This window comes from Orcinus orca, chromosome 4, assembly GCF_937001465.1.
Source record: "Orcinus orca chromosome 4, mOrcOrc1.1, whole genome shotgun sequence".
In the NCBI taxonomy this organism is placed as follows: domain Eukaryota; kingdom Metazoa; phylum Chordata; class Mammalia; order Artiodactyla; family Delphinidae; genus Orcinus; species Orcinus orca.
Window position 1 is genome coordinate 11,526,502 of NC_064562.1, and position 19,728 is coordinate 11,546,229.

Consider the following 19,728-nt stretch of genomic DNA (forward strand, 5'->3'; position numbering starts at 1 on the left):
GCAATGGCAATAAAAATACCAATAGATTATTAAAGAGTTAGTATGTTAAAAGTCTCAGCTCTTTATTTACATATTTGAGGTTTGACATTTTTATTGTATTGAAAATATAACTTAACAGATGTGGAAATTATGAACCTATAATTAAGATAAAAAGGATAGATGGGGATAGAAAGTTAGCAATAATAAATATTTAATGAAGAAATCATTAAGTATTTATTTAATGAGTCTCAAATTATAGCTTTTAACTGAGAAATTTTCAGCTTTATAACATTGTTGAAATTAATAACAGAAGATAATAATCTAGTACATATTTTGGATGTATCAAGGAAATTAAATCAGAAATTTAGTACAAAGTTAAATGTGACTTAGGTAGAATTCCTTTTCAATTATTCACTGAAAGATAATATTTTGGATATATCCTGGTACAGTCTATTGATTATAATGTTTACAAAAATGAATTTTATTAGAGGAATTTTCATGGAGCCAACCTTCTTTAGTGATTTTCTTTCAAGTGATTCTTGATTTCTGAATGATGTTAAACATAGGACAACTTTTATATCTTCAAATTTATATCCAATTAAAAGTATTAATGCCTCTTGTTTGACAGTTCTTGTGCTAGGTGTTGTCACAGATTTTCCCATCCCTTTAAATACTATAACAACCAAGTAATATGTGCCCCCAGAATTTTCCAAATAAAATTTAGATAACTTTAGGTTTTCTTTCTAGCAGGAAGATTCTGTGTCTATTAGAAATTTCACCATATTGCAAATGTTGGCTTTTCTCAGTTTCTTTATTCTTTCCAGTTCGTATCGTTGTTGTTGCTTAACCAGAAACAGATTTATCTCTAAATTCAAAGCCTTTTTTTTCCCCTCCGCACCCTATATTACTCTCCCTGGTTCCACTATTTCATTCTTTCTAGGCAATCTCATTAACTCTGCTAAAAGAAGGAGAACCTCAAATAGTTTATTTTTCTAAGATCACACACCCAGTTAAGGGAGACTGAAGATTTCTGGACAAGAACCAATTCTCTATCTACTATATTCAGCTGTGTCTATAAAAAGAAATACTCTTTTAAAAGAACACATATGCCTATAAATTCTTTCCTTGGGACAATGGAACGCATCATTCCCATTTACTAAATAAATGCATTTCCTAAAAGGAACAGGCTAACAAACTAGAGAAAGAAAGATCATCCAGGTGATGGTTTAATTTAAATTATTTAATCCACATTGTTATATTGCTGGCACAGATTTTTATTTACTTGTGACATGTAATTCATAATAATTATTTTGCTTAGTTCTCATAATCCTGCATTATCTGTAATGAACTATGAGTTATTTCCCCTATTTTCAGATGAGGAAAGGCAGGTTTCAGTGAGCATAAATAACCTGTTGAATTTCTCACACACTCCACTAAGTGCTGAAACTGAGATGGGGAGGTATGTGTTAAGGCTGTAGAGTCTGTTTTCTTTCCACTACTCTGTGGCCATGTGGTAGAGAATATGCACAAATATTCTTTTTACACTGTGATTATATATTTTGCAACATTATTGAAAGAGAAATCACCTTGGTTCTTGTCATCTGTTCAGATGCTGATTTAATGTCACTTGTGGTGGAATTTACTAACTTCTGCACTTGCTGAACCAGTTCGATAGAAAATGTTTCCAAGGACCTTATGGGTGCCAAAGGGCTATTGTGAATTATTGTAAATATAAATTACCCGTTGCTAGGATGCAAAGATTACTTTCATGTTAGAAATAGTCAAATGTGAATTGGCTTATTTGGGGGGCATTGGTGACAAGCCCACTGTCTTAACTGGCTATTTACAAATCATTATATTTTGAAGTTTTAACTGTATTATTTGATTTATTTTACATCATATGTCTTTATCAAGAGTACATAATTCGTAAGAACATTTCTGTATTTATTCTGACAAATTACTCTGTTTCCTTCAATAAAATGAACAGTTTGTACAATTTAAAGTATATAGAAGATAACATATGCATCTATTCTGTATTTGGAATTTTTTAGTATTTATGTAGCTATACTATTTTATAACTTCTAGCATTTTAAGACTGACAACATTTTTTCTATCCCACAACTTATATATAGGGTTGAATTTTCCTTTTAAGAATGAATTATTTATTCATTCACTAATTATTAATATTAAGAACTAATTGTACTTAATGTAATTGCAATGTTTGCAGTTATTTTAAATTGAGAAATATTAAGATACTGTATTTATAAAATTTTCTGAAATGGATAACTGTATGAGTTTTATATGAAAAATTAATCTAATCTCTATAGTGTAGTGATTTAGAGCTAGTGTTTGGGAATCAGACTGCCGTGGTTTAAACATTTATTAGCTATGTGATTTTGGAACGTCAAGTTAAAATGTCTAAGCCTGAGTTTCTTTATCTTCAAAATCAAGATGATAATACCAACGTCATAGATTTGAAGCAAGGACTGAATGAGATAATCAATTTACAACCTACAGGCAAGACAATAAACTTTACATATTGTTTTTAATTTGTCTTTTTTTTTTAACATCTTTATTGGAGTATAATTGCCTTACATTGTTGTGTTAGTTTATGCTGTATAACAAAATGAATCAGCTATACGTATATTTATATCCCCATATCCCCTCCCTCTTGTGTCTCCCTCCCACCTTCTAGGTGGTCACAAAGCACCAAGCTGATCTCCCTGTGCTCTACTATCTTTGCTTTTTTTGGATTTGAGTATAATTAATTCATCTATTTATCTAGTACAGATATCCTATACATCCATGCATTAAGTATATTTTTTTCATTTCTGTAATAATTTCTGGTAATATTTTTGAAGAGAAACTAGTATTTAATCTGCCAGACAAGCTAAATAAATCTATGGTATTAGCACTATAACTTTCAGAGGTTTTCTATATTACAAGGTTTTGAAATTTCAGGGAATTTAAGGCAGACATAAAGTGAGCTTAGCTTAATAAGTTCATATAGAAATAGACCTGCAGAAAACATTCTGATCAATCAATTCTATTTGGAAGATTCAAGGAGGTTATACAATTACTTTCTAAGGGCCTAGTAAAAGTGGTGAGGTCTACCTTTTTTAAATCAATAGTGAATGATTAGAGAACTTATGGGTTTTTTTGCCTTTTTATCATCCAAACTTTATTCAGTTGCAGGATAAATTTATTCAGTTGCAGAATATCAATGCTATATTGAAAACAAATACGTAAAATATTACTTAATAATAACCTCTGAGATAATTTTTTAAAATTATTTTATGTATTCTTATTATATGGTACCCCATATCAGGTATAGGCCACCTATCAAAGGAACTTGGCTTCAGTATTTTGTACTGTTAGTCTTACTGTGGTCCACTTGATGGCAGTATCATACTTGGTAAAGTCACATATCGGGTGATTTTTATACTTGATTTCCTGTGTAGGAATAGTGTAAAGTAAGACTTTCTGTTAAAACATAAATTATAAGAGACTTATTTTCTGCTAATACCTAAGTGGTATAATTCAGAAGTGTTTTGTGAAGGAACCAAACTGGAACACAGTAAAACTGTTGCATGTCAGAGAAGAGGTACTCCTGAGAAAACAAGAAATTGAGGTTTTTCCAGGATTTAAAATTCATGGCTCTGAAAGATGTTTAGATTTCATCATTTTTTTTTTAAGGAAAATGGACAACTGAAATAAATTAGGATACAAAATAAGAAATTAATTATCTAATAAATGTATAAAACATGTATTTTTAATAAAAAAATTTTTTTCCAGATTTATTGAGTTGTAATCGACATACAGTACTGTAAGTTTAAGGTATACAGCAGAGTGATTTGATTTACATACAGCATAAAATGATTACCCAGTAAATTTAGAGAACATCCATAATCTCATATAGATACAAAATAAAAGAAAAGGAAAAAAATATGTTTTCCTTTTAATGACAACTCTTAGGATTTACTGCCTTAACAAATTTCATATATAATATACTGCAGTGTTTGAAAAGATACATACACCCCAATATTCATAGCAGCACAATTTACAATAGTCAAAACATGGAAGCAACCAACCCACGTCCCCATCAACAGACAATTGGGTTAAGAAGATGTAGTACATATACATAGTGAAATATTGTTCAGCTATAAAAAGGAATGAAATACTGTCATTTATAGCAACGTGGATGGACCTAGAGAATATTATGCTGAGTGAAATAAGTCAGAGAAAGACAAATACTGTATAATATCACTTATATATGGAATCTAAAAAGTAATACAAATGAATGTATATGCAAAACAGTAACAGACACATACAGAAAACAAACTTGTGGTTACCAAAGGGGAGAGGAAAGGGGGGAGCAATAAAGTAGAGGTATGGGATTAACAGATACAAACTACTATATGTAAAATAGACAACAAGGATATACTGTATAGCATAGAGAGAATTATACCCATTATCTTATAATACCTATAATGAAATATAATTTGCAAAAATACTGAATTGCTATACTGTACACCTGAAACTAACACAATACTGTAAATCAACTATACTTGAATTTTTTTTAAAAAAAAGCAGTGTTAATTATATTAATCATATTGAACATTATATCCCTAGTATTTATTTATCTTATAAGTGGAAGTCTGTACCTTTTGACCATCTCCATCATCATACAAAGATATTACATTATTATTGAGTATATTCTCCATACTGTACTGTGACTCACTTATTTTGTAACTGCAAGTTGCACGTCTTCAGCTTTCATCATTCTTAATAGTATTTTCACTTACAGAAAAAGGTAACCAGGGACTGCATTAAAAAAAGAGTGCTCATTTATTGATTAGGAGGTCAAGTAACAAGTTTAAGATTTGAGGAATCATGGTGTGTGTCACAAAAAGAATTGATTACTAATGGCAGGATACATGTTTTTGCTTTTGTCTGACTGATATGATTTAACAGGTCAGTTCCTTCACTAGCAATGAAGAGTAAAATGGCATTTCCTGCTTCTCAACTTTTAAAGCTTTATTGAAAGTGAGTCTTGAATAATGATGCTTAAAATATTTTGATCAGAAAGAGAAAAATTTACCCTGTCCTTAGCATTAAAAAGTGTTACTCCAACAATTAAATCAACCTTCTATAAAGTACTTCAAAAAATACAAATGGGGTCTTTGGGAATCATCTGATTTTAAAACCTATCAGTAGAACCTTGGTGAGATATCTCAGTTCTTAGCTAAAGCTTAATTGTTAGAAAAGAAAACCCCCCCAAATTGTCTTATAAAATGATAACATTTTGACAAAAGATGTTTGAAAATAAATGTAAATAATACAATATGTCAGATAGTCACTTCAATATGGAAATTTTGTTTGTTTTCTGAATATTCTGTTTACTTTTACACATTTACATTATCTCAGCTTGAGTTTTAGTTTTAAAATAAAATGTTTTAGTTTAGATAAAGCACAGGGAAATCTACTCAATACTCTGTAATGACCTATATGGGAAAAGAATCTAAAAGAGTGGATATATGTCTATGTAGAACCGATTCACTTTGCTATACACCTGAAACTAACACAACATTGTAAGTCAACTATGCTCCAGTAAAAGTTAAAAAAAAAAAAAGGCAAAAAACGTTGCAAACAAAACAACAACAAAAAAAACAAAAGTATGTAATCTGTGTAGTCAAAGTACTTCTGTCTTGGGTTGGGTCACCCTCCACCACAAATAACTAGCTGTAAGACTTTGGCCAGATTATTTAACCACACTTTTCTCACCTGAAATTTTAAATTATTGATGTTATTTAATACATGGAAAGTTCTTATAGACAGTACCTGATACCAAGTAGTTTTAATAATTTGAAAATAAGGTATTCAGTACTTCAGAAATATTTGTGGACTAGTACATTTAAAAATATATCTTAAATTTTTGCAGGAAAAAAATTGATATTTTATGTTGATCTTCATTGCCTAATTCATCATATTTACAATATATGAATTGTATTATTAAAATAAAGGATACTTGATGTTTTAGGCAGAAAATTACATTGGAAGAGAAATAAATTTGAAGGTTTTATAACAGTGAAAATAAAATTTTAGAAGAACATCTATAATTTCAGCTAATGAGTTGAAAACATGACAGGCATTATTCTCAACTATTGGTTGGGATGCAGGTGTAAGTACTTAATAAAAAATGATAATCAACAAATATTTATTGATTACTTCAAAGGCACTTAGGTCATCATAGCAGATGCCAGGAATTATAAAAGATCACTTCATCTATTAGATACTCAAAAAAAGTTGGAGATATTTCTCTAAAATTCATGAGAAGAGTGTCAAGTAAAATGTGATGACAGTAATTTGGTATCACATGACATCATGTGTTTGATTGCCCAACGAGCATTTAAGGCAAGATGCATTATTAATTGAGAGAGAAGCAACATGCCTGAATACTGCTGAAAAGGATTAATGGAAGATACTATATTTTAATTGAGCCTTGAATGGTGAGGTTTGAATTGCAGTAACAGAAAGAAGACCATCCAGGTAGAGGAAATGATGTGAATAGTCATTAGTTCACATTACTCAAAAGGGGGAATAATGCTCATAAAACAATTTTGAATAAAAATATAATGTGTGAAAATGCTTTAAAAATTGTAAACCACTATAAAAACTAGTTATTGTATACATCATTAAATTCCATTGAAGATATTTATTTCTTTGCTAGAGCTAGTAGTTTATATTTATTGAGCACGTAACCTCTAGAGAACTTGGGACTATGCTGGTTTGTAGCTTATGATCAGTCTTCAACTAACGTTTTGTGGTAGATAAATTGTGCACTTAGATAATCAGAAAGCATATACATGTGAGGCATATGTTTGTCCTATAAAGCGGCAATCTTGGAAATGTAGAGGGCTCATCATTCTTTTCTGGTCTTTTGTCTGGTGAGGCCCAGGAGTCTTTTCAGCAGAAAGGGGCTCTTCATGGTTGTGTTTCTGTCAGTAACCACCCATCCCTACCTGATAATGGTCAATATAATGCATATAAATTACCATACAAGAAAAATTGTATTCCTTCAGGTATAAATTATGTGCATTTTCAATGCAGTACTCAATACTAAAAGTTGATTAATTTTATTTACAGTATTCTACTTTTATCATAGTATTTTCGTTTACTCTGAGAACATAAACAAGAGAAAAAGAATGATTTTTACTATGTTAATTTATATAACTCTATGTATCAGTACATCCATAGTTCAAATCTCAATACAGTTAGAATCTAAGTTTCTTAAAATAAATCAAATGCAGTTTTCCTACAACATGAAAATCTATACTTTTTAGTCCCAAAGACAGGCACTCTTCAGACATACACAACTTTCTCTAAAGTAGTAGGGAAATATATTATCATAGTAGTTAAAAAGTAAACTATTAAAATTTTGGTTTTAAATTCTGGCTTTGGCATTTTGGGACATATGACACAATTCAGACTCTACGTAATGCTCTACATTATCTAGCTTAAATAAATTTACAACATTTTCTTCTATTTGTCCTCTTTGTCTGTTTCTCTAGGAACTTTGAATTAACTCCAAATAGGAAAAGACAGCTTATGCCTCAAGGTAAATTTAGAATAAACTCTTAATCAGTATTATGATAGGCCTGGAGGCTGTTGGGAAATACTTCATGGATCTTTTCTGTTTCTTGTGAGCAGAGACACTGTCTGCCTCTGATTTCAGGTTACCTTTTCAAGGATATCTGTAGAGTGAACATTCTGTCTTAGAAGATAGATTTAGTGTCTCTCTCCTGAACAAAAAGCAGATTTGTTTACTCCCCAGTGTAATAATGTTTCCCTCTGAGGCAAACTTTAGGCAGGCTTACTTTCCACTTTAAAAGATTCAACGTTGCTAAGCTCAGTTTTCCTCTCTTGTTGTACACCCCTACTGCATGTGCAGGCATCATCTGGCCATCTGTGTGTCACCCTGTGAGAATTAGGACTCAGAACTCATGCACATGTTGACACTTCTAACAACTATTGTCATGAATAATAAAGGACTTTGTTTCTGACGCAGGGATCTTGTGTCTTACGTCAGCATTCATGAAACTAAATTTTGGTCAGGTAATACCAGCACATATAGTAAAGTGTTAGATCCCTCACAGTTTTTGACAGGGATTAGGGGAATGGAGGGAGTTTTAGTGAAAAACTACTCAGTGTGCCAAAATGGCACACAAAAGGTGTGTAACATAAACTCATCCAGTTAAAATTATATCCACAATTTAAGAAAACATTTAGTGTTTTTCAAACATCACCAAAAATGTATAAATGATGCTAGTAAAATGTTTTATAAGCAGTTAGTACATAGATTGCTTGATTTAGAGAGACCAAAGTCTATGAGTTACTGAGAATGATCACATATTGATCACATAAAATATCACATATCTAGTTCTTTTATTTTATATTGGAGTATAATTGCTTTACAATGGTGTGTTAGTTTCTGCTTTATAACAAAGTGAATCAGCTATACATATACATATATCCCCATATCTCTTCCCTCTTGCGTCTCCCTCCCTCCCACCCTCCCTATCCCACCCCTCTAGGTGGTCACAAAGCACCAAGCTGATCTCCCTGTGCTATGCGGTTGCTTCCCACTAGCTATCAGTTTTACATCTGGTAGTGTATATATGTCCATGCCACTCTTTCACTTTGTCCCAGCTTACCCTTCTCCTTCCCCATGTCCTCAAGTCCATTCTCTAGTAGGTCTGTGTCTTTATTCCTGTCTTGCCCCTACGTTCTTCATGACCATTTTTTTTTTTTTTTAGATTCCGTATATATGTGTTAGCATACGGTATTTATTTTTCTCTTTCTGACTTACTTCACTCTGTGTGACAGACTCTAGGTCCATCCACCTTACTACAGATAACTCAATTCCATTTCTTTTTATGGCTGGGTAATATTGTAAATATGTGCCACATCTTCTTTATCCATTCATCTGTCGATAGACACTTAGGTTGCTTCCATGTCCTGGCAATGAACATTGTGGTACATGACTCTTTTTGAATTACGGTCTTCTCAGGGTATATGCCCAGTAGTGGGATTGCTGGGTCGTATGGTAGTTCTATTTTTAGTTTTTTAAGGAACGTCCATACTGTTCTCCATAGTGGCTGTACCAATTTACATTCCCAGCAACAGTGCAGGAGGGTTCCCTTTTCTCCACACCCTCTCCAGTATTTATTGTTTGTAGATATTTTGCTGATGGCCATTCTGACTGGCGTGAGATGATATCTCATTGTAGTTTTGATTTGCATTTCTCTAATGATCGATGATATTGAGCATTTCTTTCATGTGTTTGTTGGCAAGTCTTCTGCCCATTTTTGGATTGGGTTGTTTTTTCGATATTGAGCTGCATGAGCTGCTTGTAAATTTTGGAGATTAATCCTTTGTCAGTTGCTTTGTTTGCAAATATTTTCTCCCATTCTGAGGGATGTCTTTTTGTCTTCTTTATGGTTTCCTTTGCTGTGCAAAAGCTTTTAAGTTTCATTAGGTCCCATTATTTTATTTTTGTTTTTATTTCCATTTCTCTAGGAGGTGGGTCAAAAAGGATCTTGCTGTGATTTATGTCATAGAGTGTTCTGCCTATGTTTTCCTCTAAGAGTTTGATAGTGTCTGGCCTTACATTTAGGTATTTAATCCATTTTGAGTTTATTTTTGTGGATGGTGTTAGGGAGTGTTCTAATTTCATTCTTTTACATGTAGCTGTCCAGTTTTCCCAGCACCACTTATTGAAGAGGCTGTCTTTTCTCCATTGTATATTCCTGCCTCCTTTATCAAAGATAAGGTGACCATATGTGCATGGGTTTATCTCTGGGCTTTCTATCCTGTTCCATTGATGTGTATTTCTGTTTTTGTGCCACTGCCGTACTGTCTTGATTACTGTAGCTTTGTAGTATAGTCTGAAGTCAAGGAGCCTGATTCCTCCAGCTCAGTTTTTCTTTCTCAAGATTGCTTTGGCTATTCGGGGTCTTTTGTGTTTCCATACAAATTGTGAACTTTTTTGTTCTAGTTCTGTGAAGAATGCCAGTGGTAGTTTGATAGAGATCGCATTGAATCTGTAGATTGCTTTGGGTAGTAGAGTCATTTTCATAATGTTCATTCTTCCAATCCAAGAACATGGTATATCTCTCCATCCATTTGTATCATCTTTAATTTCTTTCATCAGTGTCTTATAGTTTTCTGCATACAGGTCTTTTGTTTCCTTAGGTAGGTTTATTCCTAGGTATTTTATTCTTTTTGCTGCAGTGGTAAATGAGAGTGTTTCCTTAAATTCTCTTTCAGATTTTTCATCATTAGTGTGTAGGAAAGCCAGAGATTTCTGTGCATTAATTTTACATCCTGCTACTTTACCAAATTCATTGGTTAGCTCTAGTAGTTTTCTGGTAGCATCTTTAGAATTCTCTATGTATAGTATCATGTCATCTGCAAACAGTGACAGCTTTACTTCTTTTCCGATTTGGATTCCTTTTATTTCTTTCACATATCTACTTCTTAAATCTGTTTTTTTCAGAATATTAGAATGGGACTAAGTTAGGTAGAAAAGAGTTCCTACTATGTGCTTTCTAACAGTTTCCTTCTTTTGTCACTGGCTTCTCCACTTTTCCTGCACTGACTTGGTAAGGAGGTCACCACAGTCACAGACATCCCTCTGTTTTTAGTCCTCTGCTTGTCTCTGACCTACCAGGGGCTTTTCATGAAGTAGCAAGGCATCTCTCTATGGGCTGCAGTCTGATTACAATGAACCAGGCTTTCTTCTTTAGCAATAAATATAATGTGACATCAACAGGTGTATACAGGGAATACCTTCTAATTTGTGTGAGTAAATTAATTTTGTCGATCGGTAGATTTGTAGATTTACCCTAGGAAAATTGCAAATTAAGTAAATATACATTATCGTTTGAAGGGAATGTGGATCTCAAATATTTATTTAACACTTAATATTGCACTAACTATTGCTTTCAAGTGTTAATTCCCTTTTTCACATAATAATTCTATTATCCTTGTTTTTCATGTGAGACAGCAGAGGCACTAAGATGATAAATAACTTGCCTCAATAGTAGCCCAGGTAATATATGACAAAGCTGGGACTCAATATGTGTGAAGGAACATAAAGTTGAAATGGCCTCAGTCCTTGTTTTCCAGTTTAGATTGACAAATTTTAGATTACTTCTCTCCTGCCAATTTCTAATAAGCATTTGTTTTAGTGCTTGGTAATCATTTGATTTTGTTATTTCTCTAAATAAACGTACTGTTTATTTAAATATCTTCTATTTGTCTGTTAAATTGTGTGTGTGTGGGTTTTTTTTTCCTTTTCATTTTTGTATTGCGAATCCTGAAGGAATACTAATAGACTTTTTGGCTCATAACAGTTGCTCCATAAATGCTTGTTGATCCATACCACTGTGGTCCCTAAAGTATACCAGATCTTTTAGGGGATTTTTCTTTTGTTTTACGTTTCCTGACTTTTAGTGTACTCTTGCGTTTGAGAATCTTATTCCAAAAAATCACTGCTTACCCAAATACAACTTTACCTGCTTGCTGTGATTTGGTAAATATAGACTTGAAAATCTATGAAAAACAATAAAGAGTGAAATTATTTTATTATTAATATGTAACCTACAATTTCAAACTTAAATTACTTTATAATTTTATTATTCTTACTTGTCTCTAGTTTGTTTTCCCAACTACTATTGCAGTAGAGCTTTTCTCTAGTGGTCTAATGTCCCTAGCTAGACTGTGGAAGAATTCTCTTTCAAAAACATGTTTATTCTACAAAGAGATAGGATAATAATTTTTTAAAGCAAAATGATTTTTTTGGTCATGTCATATTTAAACTGTTGTGATATCTCTTGAAAAAACTGCTTAAGGATTCCCTTTGGTTTGTTACTTTTTCAAAAGTAGCATTTGATGCTTTAAAGTTTTCTCCTTGTAACCTTTCTTTCCATGTTGGAAAGCCAGTGAAGGAACAAAAGTAGGAAATGATCTTGCTTCATATGATCTTGCTTCAGTAAATTCTTTTTCTCTTGTAACATGGTAGAAAAAAGAGCTTTATACCCAAACTAAAAGTAATTTATGTATGACACCTACATTTTTACTTTTTAATAGACAATAAAATTGACTCCTGGGGATGGAAGGAGGATGTGGAGAGTAGAAAATGTGAACCTTTTTGAATTATCTGCCTCTTTTCTCCAATGCAGGTCATCCTATATCTCCTTCTACTCACGTTTTTCACACAAACCCTAATCTTATTTATTGAACTTTAAAAATTGAGCTTTACCGTCTTTAGTGAGAGAAATTTGAAAATTCTATGAATTACCAGATAAAATGAAAGGTTGAGAATCACTAAAATAGATGGTGTTCTGGGATTAGAAGATAGAAGAAAATTACAGTTTAAAAATCTTGATACTTGATTTATAAGTTGGTGAAAATATAAGCTATGGAGTAACTTTTGAAGCCAAGTTTTTACTAAAAATCAGCTAGACATTATACAGAGCTTAGTAGTTTTGTATTAGTAGTTTTGTATTTTAAAAGCATTAGTAGTTTTGTATTTTAAATAACATTTTAAAAATCCAGCTAATTTTACTTTAAATTTCATTTTTTATTACTAACTACTCAGCCCTAACTCACGATGTGGGAAGTATTAATATTTTATGCCTACCAGATTGGTTGCTGTATAGAAAATGGTCAATGTGAAGATTATTGGGTATAAAGATTATTGGGTATTATTGGGTATAAAGATCTTTTTCCTACCATGTTACAAGAGAAAAAGAAAGACTTTATGAACCCAATTTACTGAAGCAAGATCATTTCCTACTTTTGTTCCTTCACTTGCTTTCCAACATGGAAAGAAAGGTTACAAGGAGAAAGTCAAGTTATTGGCTAAAAATGAGAATATCTCCAACTTGGAATTTACACTGAGAAGAAAAAAAAGAATCTTAAAGGTCAAAATGAAATTTGAAAATATCAAAAAAAGTTTAAAAAATTAAAAGAAAAGATTAAGGTATTTACACATACATACATCTTAAAATATTCGCACAGGTCTTGCTCCATGAGTTCTCTTTTTTTTTATCATGGGACATAGAGCAAAGAATCACAGAAGTGTTAAAATAGGTTTTAAGAAGGGTGGGAATTGGAAAGCAGACTAGAGGAGAAAGAGGGGAAATAAAATAAGACAATTGGTAAAGAAAAGGTTGGTGTTAAAACGATGGTGAAACTGGGACACAATTAAAAATAATTTGAATGCAAACTATCAGTATATAGATTGCTTTTCCCTCTACTCCCCAAAGTTTAGGTTAGTTATGTCTAAATTTTCTTAGAAAAGCAGAACAGGGGAAAGACTTCTCTGAAGACTCCTGCTCATCAGAGACAACCCTCAGTCTGCAGATCACATGTGAGGCCAGTTGCCTGGCTCTGACAAAGGAGTATGTATGGGAGTGTGTGTGTGTCCTATATATATATGTGTGCGTGTATATAGATATGTATGCATATATAGGTATAGGTATGTGTGTATATATTTTTTCTCATATTTTTTTTCCATTTATGTCTTAATTTCTACTTGAATTAGTCTGTGCAGACTTCAGAGATCATAGTTTAAAGAATTTGTGATTGTTTTTAATTGTTTAAATACATATTTAAATATTCCTACAATGTTCATGGGCCTTGGTATCATCAATTATACTTGTGAGATTATCTTTGCATTAGTTCTCCTTTTAGTATATTAATATGAAATTAAAAGTACGTAGAATAATAGTTTCTTACATTCTGCAGCATTTTTATCTCATTTTTTTCTTAGTAGTCTTGGCCAAAAATTAAATTTCAAAGACAAAAATCATAAAGCTCAATGTTTCTATAAAGATATAATCAAGAAAGGATTTAAATCTTAGTTACCAGTAAAGCTGTTCAGTATTCATAACCATAGTAAGAGTAAGATTTTAAATAATGGTAATATAATATCTATCATGATATTATATTCATGGTGTTATTATTATATATCATTAGCCATTTCTTTTATAAAATTGCAATTCTGTTTCCATATAAAAAAGAATACTTTCTATTCAGGATCCTTTGTAACAACTAAAGATAAAGATGTCAGTATTTTAATCACTTTGGGATCAATATAATTGTGTATGTTAAACAATGCATTTAAGGTAAGAATTTAATTACTTAGGTTTTTATTATGCCTAGATCAAAGTAAATATCAATGACACAATCTGGGCTTATTCATAAGTTTCATATGTAACAATTTAACTAGCTGAACCAAAAGTGGATATTCTTAGAAACCAACCACATATAGACAACTAGGAGTCTTCTGTGGTAAGAAAACTGAATGAAGAGAGATCACAGAATTCCCTTACTACACAATTCAATGAAAGGAATAGATGTCATCAAAATCAAAACAAACAAAACATTCTCTTAACTAATGTTCATACAATACCATGTCTTTAAAATGAAGTTCTTGCAGAAGGGAAAGCAATTATTATGGAAAGGAATGAAAATTCATGTACACTGTTTTGGAACAATTATATAATATTGATAGAATTGTCAGTATTAAAAAAAGAACAAGATATAAAAGTACATAAGAAAATGGTAGTTATCTACTATTACTAAATCCAAAAGATGGAGGAAAGGAACAAAGAATGGAATAAACAAACAGCCAAAGTACATTCTGGAAGAATGATGACTATTTCATCCTGGAAAACAAGAACAACAGCAACAACAATAAACAGAAAAAAATTCACAGAAACACCATGCATTTTAGTGCAGTGAATAAACACACAGTCTTCATAAGCCAGACAGATGGGGTTGACTGCCAGATCCAGTGTCATTTTTGGCGAGTAATTTAATGGGTATGTTTTTTTCATTTTGTCATATCTAATATGAGGCTAACACTAGCATTTTCCTCCAGGATTTTTTGTAGGAAAATTAAACATTATTACATGAAGAACAGTATCTGGCAGATCATCAGTGCTTATTAAGTTTTAACTAATCGTATTTTGTCTCTAGAAAAGCCTAAGGAAAAAAGAACTGAAAGAGAAATGCAAAGGAGAAATTAATTTTAAAATAAGGAATCAAAGATTAAAAAAAAACAACCCAGAATTTGTGGAGTTAAGAATATAAAATGAGGAAAAAACCCACGAGACATTTGCAGCATTAATTTTTTAAACATAACAATGAATATGAAAATTATGTCTGAAAACTGAGTTGATGGTAGAGAGGAAAGTTTCCAGAGACTAGTCCAATTGAAGGCAAAGGGATATATCAGTAACTAAAATTAAAACACTTAGAAAAGACAAACTCAATGTACAGCAGCATTTGAAATGAGCAAGATGGGGTCCATGAAGTAAACGAATGAACACATTCGAACAGAAAAAAAAGTCCTCAGATATTTGCTAACATAGAAAATTACTGAAATAAAGGAAAAATAATAGTTTGGATTAAAAGTGTTACACAGTATTTCAGGAAATTTGATACAAAATGATTAACAGAGATTGCCTATAAAATTTCTGAAATTCAAGAATAAAGAAAGAATTCTACAAGTTTTCAGGCATTAATCTCAAGTCTTTTTCAAAAGGGAAGCGTTTATAATGGTTCTCAGACTTCTACAAGAGTCTTATAGAATGCCATAAGATAATGAAATAATACATAGAAAGTTCTGAGGAACAAAAAATATAATCTGAGAGTTTACAGACAAATAAGTTGTCATTCAAATAGAGGCAATCGAAGTGCTCAGACAAGTAGAAGCTAAGATAACGCCCATGATCACTTTGAGAAAAAACAAAACAAATGAAATCCTATCAACTAGGTTATAAGTGAATAAGGTTTTGTTTTTAAAAAAAGAATGGATTAGATTAAAAATATATGTGTGACAATGCCCATGCACGTGTGCCTCTGTGTGTTAAAGCTAATCCATTCTTTTATTGTGTTTATTTTTTAAGCAAATCTTATCCCCCCCACATCTTGGTTGATAGGATTTTATTTGTCAGAAGGAAATACAGAAGGTAGATATTATAAGCCTGGACAATGTACCAACAATAATAGTAATAATAATGATAAATATAAACTCAAAATTATGAGATAGAGAGGAGAATCCAAAAGGAATATAAATGTAGTTTTCGGTAGACAGACGCGAGCTCGCTCCTCCTTGTGAGAGCATGAGAATCACAACTAACTCCTGAACAATCATCGACAGGAAGGCACTGGTACTCACCAAAAAAGATACCCCACATCCAAATACAAAGGAGAAGACACAGTGAGATGGTAGGAGGGGTGCAATCACGATAAAATCAAATCCCATAACCTCTGGGTAGGTGACTAACAACTGGATAATAATTATACCACAGAAGTCCACCCACTGGAGTGAAGGTTCTGAGTCCCATGCCGGGCTTCCCAACCTGGGGGTCCAAGAGGAATCCCAGAGAATTGGACTTTGAAGGCCAGCAGGATTTGATTGCTGGACTTCCATAGGACTGGGGGAAACAGGGACTCCATTTTTGGAGGGCACACACAAAGTCTTGTGTGCACCAGGACCCAAGGGGAAGGAGCAGTGACCCTATAGGAGACTAAATGAGACCTACCTGCTAGTGTTGGAGGGTCTCCTGCAGCAGTGGGGGGCAGCTGTGGCTCACCATGTGGACAGGGACACTGGCAGCAGCAGTTCTGTGAAGTACACATTGGCATGAGCCCTCCATTAGCCCTACCAAAGAGCCTGTAGGCTCCAGTGCTGGGGACAAACAATCAGCAGGGAGGGAACACAACTCCACCCATCAGCAGACAAGTGGATTAAAGTTTTACTGAGCTCTGCCCACCAGAGCAACACCTGCCTCTACCCACCACCAGTCCCTCCCATCAGGAAGCTTGCACAAGTCTTTTTTTTTTTTTTTTTGCTGTACGCAGGCCTCTCACTGTTGTGGCCTCTCCCGTTATGGAGCACAGGCTCCAGACGCGCAGGCTCAGTGGCCGTGGCTCATGGGCCCAGCTGCTCCGCAGCATGTGGGATCTTCCTGGACCGGGGCATGAACCCGTGTTCCCTGAATCGGCAGGCAGACCCTGAACCACTGCGCCACCAGGGAAGCCCTTGCACAAGTCTTTTAGGTAGCCTCATCCACCAGAGGGCAAACAGCAGAAGCAAGAAGAGCTACAGTCCTGCAGCCTGCAGAATGAAAACAACAATCACAGAAAGACAGACAAAGTGAAAAGACCGAGGATTATGTCCCAGATGAAGGAATAAGATAAAATCCCAGAAAAACAACTAAATGAAGTGGAGATAGGCAACCTTCCAGAAAAAGAGTTCAGAATAATGATAGTGAAGATGATCCAGGACCTCAGAAAAAGAATGGAGACAAAGATTGAGAAGATGAAATGTTTAACAAAGAACTAAATGAAAAATACACTAGAAGGAATCAAATATCAGAATAACTGAGGCAGAAAACAGATAAGTGACCTGGAAGACAGAATGGTGGAATTCACTGCTGCAGAACAGAAAAAAGAATGAGAAGAAATGAAGACAGCCTCAGAGACTTCTGGGACAACATTAAATGCACCAACATTTGCATTATAGGGGTCCCAGAAGGAGAAGAGAGAGAGAAAGGATGCAAGAAAATATTTGAAGAGATTATAGTTAAAAAACTTCCTAACATGGAAAAGGAAATAATCACCCAAGTCCAGGAAGCACAGAGTCCCAGGCAGGATAAACTCAAGGAGAAACACGCCGAGACACATAGTAATCAAATTGATAAAAATTAAAGACAAAAATTATTTAAAGCAACGAGGGAAAAAGGACAAATAACATACAAGGGAACTCCCATAAGGTTAAAAGCTGATCTCTCAAGAGAAACTCTGTGAGCCAGAAAGGAGTGGCATGATACATTTAAAGTGATGAAAAGGAAGAACCTACAACCAAGAATACTCTGTCCAGCAAGTCTCTCATTCAGATTTGCCGGAGAAATCAAAAGCATTACAGACAAGCAAAAGCTAAGAGAATTCAGCACCACCAGACCAGCTTTGCAACAAATGCTAAAGGACCTCCTCTGGTTGAGAAAGGGACTAGTAACTTAAAATAACCTTGTACATATATAGACTGCCATATCAAAACCTCATGGGAACAGCAAACCCCAAAATTACAATAGATACACAAAGAAGAAAAAGCAACCCAAACACAACACTAAAGATGGTCATCAAACCACAAGAGAATAAAAGAGGAAAGAAAGAAAAGGACCTGCAAAAACAAGCCCAAAACAATTAAGAAAATGGCAACAGGAATACACATATCGATAATTACCTTAAATTTAAATGGATTAAATGCACCAACCAAAAGACACAAACTGGCTGAATGGATATGAAAACAAAGACCCATATATATGTTGTTTACAGGAGTCCCACCTCAGACCTAGGGACACATAGAGACTGAAAGTGAGGGTATGGAAGAAGGTATTCCATGCAGATGGAAATCAAAAGAAAGCTGGAGTAGCAATACTCATATCAGATAAAATAGACTTAAAAATAAAAACTGTTATAAGAGTCAAAGAAGGACAACACTACATAACAATCAAGGGATCAACCCAAGAAGATACAATAGTAAACATATATGCATCCAGCATAGGAGAACCTCAATATATAAGGCAAATACTAATAGTCATTAAGGGAGAAATCAACAGTAAACAATAATAGCGGGGTACTTCAACACCCCACTTTTGTCAGTGGACAGATCATCCAGACAGAAAATCAATAAGGAAACACAGGCCTTAAATGACACTTTAGACCAGATGGACTTAATGGATATTTATAGAGCACTACATCCAAAAGGAGAAGACTACACATTCTTCTCAAGTACACACGGAACATTCTGCATGATTGACCACATACTGGGCCACAAGTAAGCCTCAGTAGATTTAAGAAAATTAAATCATATCAAGCATCTTTTCCTACCACAATGCTATGAGAATAGAAATAAACTACAAGAAAAAAACTATAAAAAGTGCAAACATGTGAAGGATAAACAATTTGCTACTAAACAACCAATGTATCATTGAAGAAATCAAAGAGGAAATCAAAAAATACCTAGAGACAAATGAAAATGAAAGTAAAACGATCCAAAACTTACGGTATACAGCAAAAGAAGTTCTAAGAGGAAAGTTTATAGCAATACAATCTCACCTCAGGAAACAAGAAAAATCTCAAATAAACAACTTAACCTTACACCTAAAGCAATGAGAGAAAGAAGAATAAACAAAACAGAAAGATAGAGGAAGGAAAGAAGTCATAAAGATCAGAGCAGAAATAAATGAAATAGAGACAAAGAAGATACTAGCAAAGATCAATGAAATTAAAAGCTGGTTCTTTGAAAAGATAAACAAAATTGATAAACCTTAGCCAGACTTCTTAAGAAAAAAAGGGAGAGGACTCAAATCACTAAAATTAGAAACGAAAAAGAAGATACAGTTGACACCACAGAAATAAGCATATCCTCTAAGATCTGGAAAAAGACAAGGGTGCCCACTGTCAACCCACTTTTATTCAACATAGTTTTGGAAGTCCTAGTTATGGCAATCAGAGAAGAAGAAATAGGAATACAAATTGGAAAAGAAGTTAAAGTGTCACTGTTGGCAAATGACATGATACTATACATAGAAAATCTTAGATGACTTGTGACTTCTGCTGAGAAGTGGGGGGAGTGCAGCTCAGGGGGGTAAGATCTTGTCACTT

At 33.4% G+C, this 19,728-nt stretch overlaps 1 protein-coding gene across 7 annotated transcripts in view; it reads left to right on the plus strand.

Annotated features, from left to right (window-relative positions):
• CCSER1 (coiled-coil serine rich protein 1) overlaps positions 1–19,728 on the plus strand; it is a 1,274,678-nt gene that overhangs the window by 216,305 nt on the left and 1,038,645 nt on the right. The gene's annotated exons all lie outside the window — the stretch shown is intronic.